The following is a 10,014-nucleotide window of genomic DNA, read 5'->3' as shown; positions in this document are numbered from 1 at the left end:
ACAGCCACCGCGGCAGACGAACCGTCAAAAATATGGCGGACAAAGCCAAAACCCCACAAGAAGACCAAAAAATTCACACAGAAAACTAAACATGCCTCCCAAATACACAAAACACACCCCAATGGCAAAACGAAAATACAAATCCAGGACTACATACCTGTCAGCAACACCCCAATTGGACACACCCACACAGCTGTGTATAAAACCAGCCCCTTCACTGACCACAATCCCTTGCAAAACTCCAGGAGAGAAGGGACACATACCCCAGCTGACAGGAAAGGCAAAGGACACACCATCACCAGCCACACCACACACAACACCACCACCACCTCCAAAGCAGCACAAATAACCCCCCTGCACAACACACACCATACACAGCACAACCACAACCACCACTCACACCCCTGCACCCACAATCACTTTGCACACCACACACCATGGCCACACAGAAAATGCCCAAATTCACTGAGAGTGAGTTGAAGGTCATGGTAGATGAGATAGTCAGAGTGGAACCACAGGTTTTTGGTACCCTGGTCCAACAGACACCATTAGCCACAAGGACACAAATGTGGGCCAGGATAGTCCAAAGGGTCAATGCAGTAGGGACCACTCCAAGATCAAACAAGCATTGGCATAGCCAATAGGTCTCGCCTTTGGGACCTTATAAGTGTTTAGCCATGCAACAGTTGCATAACTAAACACTTATAAGGTCCCAAAAGCGAGACCTATTGGCTATGCCAAGTGGCCCTGCGGCCGCAAAAGTGAAAGTGATCGCTATCGCGATCAAACATCAAAGCATCCGCTAAAGTGAAAGTAATCGTGTTAAAAGTGGCGCGCGCGCCCGCGCACATGCACTGTAGCTCTAGGCTGGCCTGGTAGCACTTTTTGGAGCCCTCTCAATAAGTCTCGCCAGACCAGCGCATGCGCTGGGTCAGGCGAGACCTAAAAAGGAGATCATGACGCGGTGGCATGATCTGAAGAGGGTGGTCAAGGAGAGGAGGAGCAAGAACCGTGTGGCCCTCCCATTCCACAAAAAACATTCACACAATGGGAGGAGAAGGTGCTTGCCATACTGCATCCAGAGAGTCTCACAGGAGTAGCCGGGGAGTGGAGGCTGGTAAGTACAAACAAATGACTACCGCCACTCTGCTATGTACTGCCTTGCACAACTACAAAGCTACACCACCTAGGACACACACCATCCATCTGCACTACACACTCACAAAAACATGGCTCACAGATCCAACATTCACCCACTCACATTCACCTCAAACATAGCTAACAACATAACCATGGGGGCATGTGTACAGGCAGACAGCACTACAAGAACCACCAGGCCCCCTGGCCCACACCTGAGCAGGATGGATCCCTCCCCCACCCCACACAGGAGCAGTTGGAAGCCATTGCAGTACACCAAACAAACTTACAGGTAGGTAGCCATCTTCACAATGAGGGTGTCTGGGGGTACGGGGCCTGCACCACTACTCCCACCATGCCCCCTGTCCCACAGGCTAGTAACATGGATCCCTCCCACCACCCCACCCAGAAGCATGTGTCAGCCATTACACAACCCTCATCAAACTTACAGGTAGGTAGCCATCTTCCATGGGAGGGTGTTTGTGGCTGGGAGTGCTGCACTACTACTCCCAACATTCCCTGTGTCCCACACCTCAGCAGGATGGATCTCTCCCCCACGCCACCCAGGAGCAGTTGGAAGCCATTGCAGTACAGCAAACAAACGTACAGGTAGGTAGCCATCTTCACAATGAGGGTGTCTGGGGGTACGGGGCCTGTACCACTACTCCCACCATGCCCCCTGTCCCAGCAAGTGGCGGTACTGAGGGACAGGCATGCACCCCAGACAACACCTTCGCCTCCCTCTGGTGGGCTGCACAATGACAGTTCACCATCCTCCCCTGCGCCCACAGAGAGGGGTGTTTTCTCAGACCCCACTGGCCCTGGAGCAGGGCCCCCCCTGCCAAACGACAAAGGGGCCGTCCCAAGAACACCCTGGGAGTATCTGGAGGCAAAGCACCTGCCAGACGCAAGACACGGAGCCAGCCATGATGGCAACCCTCTCCACCACTGCATTGACTCTTTGGACTGTCCTACCCCACACTGCCTTGTGAATGGCATCTGCCTGTTGGACTGGGTCACCACAGCAATGTGGTGACTACTCAACCATCTCATCTACCACGACTGTCAACTCACTCCCCCCTCCAATGGAAATGTACACCCTCCTTGCATCTCACCATAATAAATAAAATATCCTCACACATATGTTGTTGTGTCTGCTCCATCTTTATTGCAGGGTGTACAGTCTTCAACATGATCACAATGTACCAGGACCATGGGCTGTATGTAGGCAGGGAGAAGTCAAAGGCACCTAGGGAAACACAACAGAACAACTGTCACTGGTCTGGGTGTGGCATCACAGACATCACACAAGCCCTAACACCAGGATAACCCAACATGCACATGTCTTAATGGCCCCCAAGAGTCAACATACACGTCCCGTTGATGTTCCCAAATGACATGTCCTAGAAACATTTCCAACCACCACTGAGTCTACAACTGGCTGATGCTACAATTCTCACATGCCCCTTCACCACAACAGCAATCTCATCAGACAATGGATATGTTGCATATTGCCACCCACCGTCAAGTGAAGTAGGGGGTGATGAGCTGTTCACGCAGGTCAACACCTTCCTCCTCTCCACTGGACATGGCTTGGTTTGCAGGCTGGGGCCTTGGGTCCTCACCATCATCCAGGAGCAGGGGAATCTCCCTGCAAATGGCTAGGTTGTGGAGCATGCAGCATGCAACAACAATCTGACACACCTTCCTGGGCGAGTATGCCAGTGCACCTCCGGTCTTGTCCAGGCACCGGAAACGTGACTTGAGCAGGCCTTAAAGTGCGCCCCACCACACGACGTGTCCTCCCATTGGCCTCATTGTAGCGGACTTCAGCCGGGGACCTGGGATTCCGCAGTGGGCTCAGCAACCAGGGACGGTTGGGATATCCAGAGTCAACTAGGTATGACAAACACAAATAGACATTGCAATGTCGCAGAGTCTCAGGGGAGCAGGTCACACACACAGCACGCCACACAACTAGGCATACTCACCCACAATCCATGCACGCTCTGGAAGAAGATTAGCCATCACCCGAGGCACTATGCTGTTCCTCAGGATGTAGGAGTCGTGGACTGAGCCTGGGAATTTGGCACACATCTGCGAGATGGTCATATCTGCCAGGCACACCACCTGCACATTGATGGAGTGGTAATGCTTGGATTGCTGTAAATGTGCTCACTTGCCTGTGGTGGCACAAGAGCGACATGGGTGCAATCAATGGACCCAACAACACTGGGGATGTGTCTAAGGGGATAGAAGTCTATCTTCACAGCTGGCAATTCAGCACCCCTGGGGAAATGGATGTATCTGTCCTTGTATAGCATCATGGCGGACAGTACATCACGCAGCACCATGCTGAACATCGGTTGTGACATCCCACCAGCGCTGGCCACAGTCTCCTGGAACGATCCTGTAGCAAAAAATGCAGGGCTGCCATCACCTTATAAGTAGGGGTGAAAGCTGTTGGATATATCCTGCGTGGCTGCAGGTGGGGCTCCAACAGATCACAAAGGGTCTTCAGGGTGGCTCTGTCCAGGCGGCATTAGCGTATGATCGCAACATCCTCCATGCCCTCCAGCGCCGTCAAGTGACAAATCAAATTTGGCCTCCTCCTATTGGAGTTGATAGTGGACACATGTCAATACAATACACCAAGAGATGTGCACAGCATATCACGTTCTGGATGACACAACGACAACAATGACTGACATCTAGAGTGACTAACAGACCAGCTTACATGGAGGGACACCTTCAGCTACACAAAAGGCACACGTGTCAACTTACACAAGACAAGTACCTCAAACACCACCTTTGGCTATGTGAATGCACATAGGGATATGGCCACAGTACACATGTGCACGCCTGGGAGTCTAGCATCCAGCATATGTGTAACTAATCAAAACCACTGTCTCCTACCTAGCTGCTGTACCGGTCACACCTTGATGCGTCATTACAAACTGGCACACATCCACCACACAATGACCACAGTCGGTGCTGGAATGATGAATGTGTTCATGAGCAGACATGAGAGGCAATGCTAATTAGATCAACATTCATTGAAACGAGCATTGCTGTGATTGTCACTGGACCTCAACACATTGACATGTGTACACATTGTACAGTCCAGGACTACACTGTCCTGCCTACACCAACATCAAATCCTCAAGTGACATGTGAGTGGGTACAGACAAATGTACGTTACACACACACAAACATGGCATGTGTAGCCATCAGTGGAGTAAATTGAACATTGGCATTGTGTGCACAATGATGTGCCATTGAACATGTTGGCACTATGCACTGTTGATGTGTGACAGATGGCCATCGCCATTGCATGGCACCCATATCGCGGTAGCTACCGCCTGGCACCGTTGGTGTGTCCCCAGCACCCCATTCACACCAGTGCAGTAGTCATAGGCATGGAGACATGTGGAAATGGCGGTTGGCATGCTCCGCAGCCAGAATGGCGGTGCCTCGTGTCAATGCATGGTACCCATATCGCGGTAGCTACCGCCTGGCACCGGCGGTGTGTCACCAGCACCCCCATTCACACCAGTGTAGTAGTCATAGGCATGGAGACATGTGGAAATGGCGGTTGGCATGCTCCGCTGCCAGAATGGCGGTGCCTCGTGTTAATACATGGCACCCATATCGCGGTAGCTACCACCTGGCACCGGCGGTGTGTCCCCAGCACCCCCATTCACACCAGTGCAGTAGTCATAGGCATGGAGACATGTGGAAATGATGGTTGGCATGCTCCGCCACTAAAATCGCGGTAGCGCACCCCGGGTCCCAGCGGTGTTACAGCGCCGTGGAGCTCACCCTAGAGACAATGGGAAGCTTGATAGCGGTGGCATGATGCCATTTTGATGGTCGCGGTAGGCGTGCTCCGCCACTGCAGAGGCGGTCATTGGCTGCATTTGAAAGCTGCACCATCGCGGTAGCGCACCCCGGGCCCCAGCGGTGTTACACCGCCATGGAGCTCAACCTAGAGCCAATGCGAAGCTCGATAGTGGTGGCATGATGCAATTTTGAAGATTGCGGTAGGCGTGCTCCGCCACCACGGAGGCGGTCATTGGCTGCACTTGAAAGATGCACCATCGCAGTAGCGCATCCCGGGCCCCAGCGGGGTTACACCGCCATGGAGCTCGCCCTAGAGCCAATGTGAAGCTCGATAGCGGTGGCATGATGCAATTTTGAAGGTCGCGGTAGGGGTGCTCCGCCACCGCGGAGGCAGTCATTGGATCCATTTGAAAGAGGCAAACATGGACCACCAATTGCTACAGCTTGGCACCTTTGAAACGACCCCAGGGGGCTATATATGTGGGAATGAGCCTCGAATTGCCACTGATCACAGAGCCTGCTGCCTGAGACCCATCACCTGCTGCTGCCTCCAGGGACTGCTGCCTGATACCCCTCACCTACTGCTTCCTCCAGGGACTGCTGCCTGGGGACCCTCGCCACCAAAACCCCCTGCTGTTGTCTAACGTCCACAGTGATGGCAAGGACAGAGAAGATCCGAGCCAGTCCCTTCATGAGCGAGGAGCTGGAGGTCCTGGTGGACGAGGTGCTCACACAGTACCCAAGGCTCTATGGTGCCCCAAATGTCATGGTGAGTCTTAAACAGTGTTGTGGTAGGGCAGGGGGGCCACACATGTAGTGTACTGATGCAGTATGTGCCTGGGAGTGTGGGGTAGTGTCATGCACTGCCTGACATGCTGTCTCCAGTGGGAAGGTGTGTGTACCCAATGCCACAGCTTTCCCTCCCTGCACATGTGAGTATGAGTGACCTATGTTGTGTTGTCGGCCATACCGTGACACAGAAAGTTGTTGCTGTAGTCAGGACAGTGATTGCTTGGCTGGATGGCTGTGTGTGCCCCTGTAGTCCATCTCAGTGTGAGCCCAGCTGGACAGCACAGTCCCCATCTACAAAGACAAGGACACATCACTTCACTTACAGAGTATGACATCAGTCTTTTCACATTTCACTCCAGCTGTGGCCCATCTCAGCACTGTAGATTGCACACAACCGCCCTTGTGAATGGCATTTTATATTTGTGAGATCATGTCCCTCAATGTGACATCCATGTCACAGTTATCTATTTACAGGGCAGGGACATTGAGGGCTGCGCAGTCTTGGACACAGTGGGTCATCCCCCAAACACAGGTTGATATGTGATGTATGTGTTGCTCAACCCAACAATTGACTGGAGATGTGGGCAGGCAGGTTTCAATGCTGGCATCCTGCATGTGTGTGAGTTGTGCAGGGACTGTGTTCCCCCTCACACCTGCATGCTTTAACATCAGCTTTTCCCATGCAGGGGTCACATGTGGGCTGTACTATAGTCTCTGATTAATCTATCATTGGATATGTGATTTGGTTGTATCTTGCTGCTATACTGATAGATGTTGGTACATGGCATTGTGTACCTGATCATTTCTCCCTCTTGTCTCCCAAGCCTGCAGCTCAAGGTACACCAGCATAAGGCCGTGTGGAGGGCCATTGCAGCGAAGGTGCGAGCCCTGGGGGTCTCAAACCGACGGCGCACCGACTGCCACAAGAAATGGGATGACATCAGCCGGCTGGCAAAGAATGTGGCGGAGATGACCCTAGGGCTGCTTCCTCGCACTAGGCATCTGGCACGGCACAGCATGACACCACTAATGGGGCTCATCTTGGTGGTGACACAGCCTGAGCTGGATGCACGTTTGAAGGAGCATCAGCAGCAAGCCAGGGGTGAGCATTTGGGGAGTCTGACTTTGGATGGGAGGGGCTGCATGTGTACAGTGCCTGTGCCAGCGCTGGCCTCTGTGATGTTGGTAGTGTGATGCTGTGGCATGTAAGTGGCTGCTGGCCTGTTTGCCTGTGGCATGCATTTACCCTACCTGTACTTACAAAGTTGATTTGGAAGCTGTGCCTTCACATATCATTCTGAGTTGTGCTCTTCAGGTTTCTTCTGCATTGGTGTAGTCTTGGGAATCCCATGGGAGGGAACGGCAGTGTGCCCAATCTGACTGTGCGTACATCAATGCGTCCATTGCATGCACCCATATTGGGGAGGGCTAGATATCTTACAGCAATGTGCAGCATTCTATTGTCCCCAAGGTACGACATGGTGGGTGGCATGGGCTAATGTCCATTGTGGACCGTCATATTGTAGTCTGGGTCTGTGTTGTCCCCTCCTGTTACATCCAGTTCTGTCATTGGCAACAAGTTGTGTGCCCCCATCATGTCCCTAGGTATGCTCAGAACTAGTTGTGTGTCTGTTTGAACAGAGCCACAAGCAGGGTGTTGTGCTGTGTGGTCATCACATGGCTCACTCATGCCTGAGTTTCCAGTTTCCATGCACTGTTTGAGTCTATGTAGTGTGTTGGCACGATGTGATTGCACAGGGTGGTGTGCAACATATAGATTTGCTCAACTTTTGTCATGCATTGCTTGCATATGTTTGTTCTGTTTTTGCCACTGACCTGACCCTACATCTCTCTCTCCCATGCAGCATCACCTGTGGTTATGGAGCGACAGGAGACGGACACCAGTGGGGGTGAAACTAGAACCACAGCTGCCCTGGAGCCCAGTGACACAGATGTCACCAGCGCATCAGAGGGGGACAGGAGTCTGCTGGAGGAGTCCCAGCCTGAGACGCAAAGCATCACATCATCCGATGCCAGCGGGGATGCATCCATGTTGGAGGGCACAGGGAACGGGGTCTCTGCATCGACTTCCGGCCATTGGCCACCCTCCCAGCCACTTTCTCTGGTGCTGCCCGTGTCTGCCTCAGTAAGAGGGGAAGAGTGTCCTTCACCCCTGGCATCGCTGCCCCTGCCCCTGTTCCCCCTGAGGCCATCAGTGCTGAGTCTGTGGACCGTTTGCACCAGCTGTGTGTAGGCCAGATAGCTCTTCTAAATGCCTTCATTGTCCACGACAAGAAATTGGCCCAGGTGGTTGCTTTCATGGAGGGCATACATTCCGACGTGGGTGGGCTGCACCGGACAGTCCAGGCTTTGTCATCAACAGTGACGTCTGCCCTGCAACAGGCCCATTCTCACAGTCCAGCTCCAGTCCCTTTGTCCACCACCCAGGCAGTGGCCACGTCTGACGATAGTGACCACGGTCCACATACATCAAAATCACTATACAGCACACGGAGCACACAGCAGCAGCAACCCGAGTGGTTCTGTGAGCAGACACCATCCCCACTGAAGACCAAAGGCACCCCAGAGCGCAGGGAGAAAAGCCCGTCAGGCGACACCAGGGGACAATTAGCAAACCAGCAGACCTCAGTGTGAGAAAGTGGCTCTGTATATACTGTTCCCAAATAGGTACAGGGTGTACAGAGGCCACAGTCCCCAGAGGTTTGGCATAGGCTAAAGTTAGATATAACCTTAATCAATCAATCAATCAATCAATCAAAGCATTTATATAGCGCACTACTCACTCAGAGGGTCTCAAGGCGCTAGGGGAGGGGGGTCCGCTACTGCTCGAACAGCCAGGTCTTGAGTTGCTTCCTGAAGGCGAGGTGGTCCTGGGTCAGGCGGAGGTGGGTCGGGAGGGAGTTCCACGTCCTGGCGGCGAGGAAGGAGAAGGACCGTCCCCCTGTGGTGGCTCTTCGGATGCGGGGGACGGTGGCGAGGGCCTGTCCGGTCGATCGAAGCTGGCGTTTGGGAGCGTAGAAGTTGAGGCGGCTGTTGAGGTATCCTGGGCCTTGGTTGTGTAGGGCTTTGTGTGCGTGGGTGAGGAGACGGAAGGTGATTCTCTTGGTGACCGGGAGCCAGTGCAGGTCTCTCAGGTGTCCGGAGATGTGGCTGCGACGGGGGGTGTCCAGGATGAGTCGTGCTGAGGCGTTCTGGATCCGCTGAAGTCTTTTCTGGAGTTTGGCGGTGGTTCCGGTGTAGAGGGAGTTGCCGTAGTCCAGACGGCTGGTGACGAGGGCCTGGGTGACCGTCTTCCTGGTCTCGGTGGGGATCCACCGGAAGATCTTTCGTAGCATGCGCAGGATGTTGAAGCACGACGAGGAGACTGCGTTGACTTGTCTGGTCATGGAGAGGGTGGAGTCCAGGATGAAGCCCAGGTTGCGTGCGTGGTCTGTTGGTTTGGGTGCGCTGCCTAGGGCGGGGGGCCACCAGGAGTTGTCCCAGGCGGAGGGTGAGGATCCCAGGATGAGGACTTCCGTCTTGTCCGAGTTCAGTTTCAGGCGGCTGTTCTTCATCCATTCGGCTACCTCTTTCATCCCTTCGTGGAGGTTGGCTCTGGCGGTGGCGGGGTCGTTGGTGAGGGAGAGAATCAGCTGGGTGTCGTCGGCGTAGGAGATGATGTTGAGGTTGTGCTGGCGTGCGATGTCTGCGAGGGGGCTCATGTACACGTTGAAGAGGGTTGGACTGAGCGAGGAGCCTTGAGGAACGCCGCAGATGACTTCGGTGGCTTCAGATCTGAACGGGGGGAGGCGGACTCTCTGTGTCCTTCCGGCGAGGAAGGAGATGATCCACTCCAGTGCCTTCTCCTGGATTCCGACGTTGCTGAGTCGCTGCACTAGTGTACGGTGGCAGACAGTGTCGAAGGCCGCGGAGAGGTCTAGGAGGATGAGGGCCGCTGTTTCTCCGTTGTCAAGCAGAGCTCGGATGTCATCGGTGGCTGCGATCAGGGCGGTCTCGGTGCTGTGGTTGGCCCGGAAGCCAGACTGCGAGAGGTCGAGGGATCCGTTCGTCTCGAGGAAGGCGGCCAGCTGCTTGTTGACGGTCTTCTCGATGACTTTTGCAGGAAACGGGAGCAGCGAGATGGGGCGGTAGTTCTTGAGGTCGGTGGGGTCGGCTGATGGCTTCTTTAGTAGAGCGCTGAGTTCGGCGTGCTTCCAGCTCTCCGGGAAGGTAGCGGTGTCG

This window comes from Triturus cristatus, chromosome 1_1, assembly GCF_964204655.1.
Source record: "Triturus cristatus chromosome 1_1, aTriCri1.1, whole genome shotgun sequence".
NCBI lineage: Eukaryota > Metazoa > Chordata > Amphibia > Caudata > Salamandridae > Triturus > Triturus cristatus.
This window is presented reverse-complemented; position numbering follows the sequence as displayed.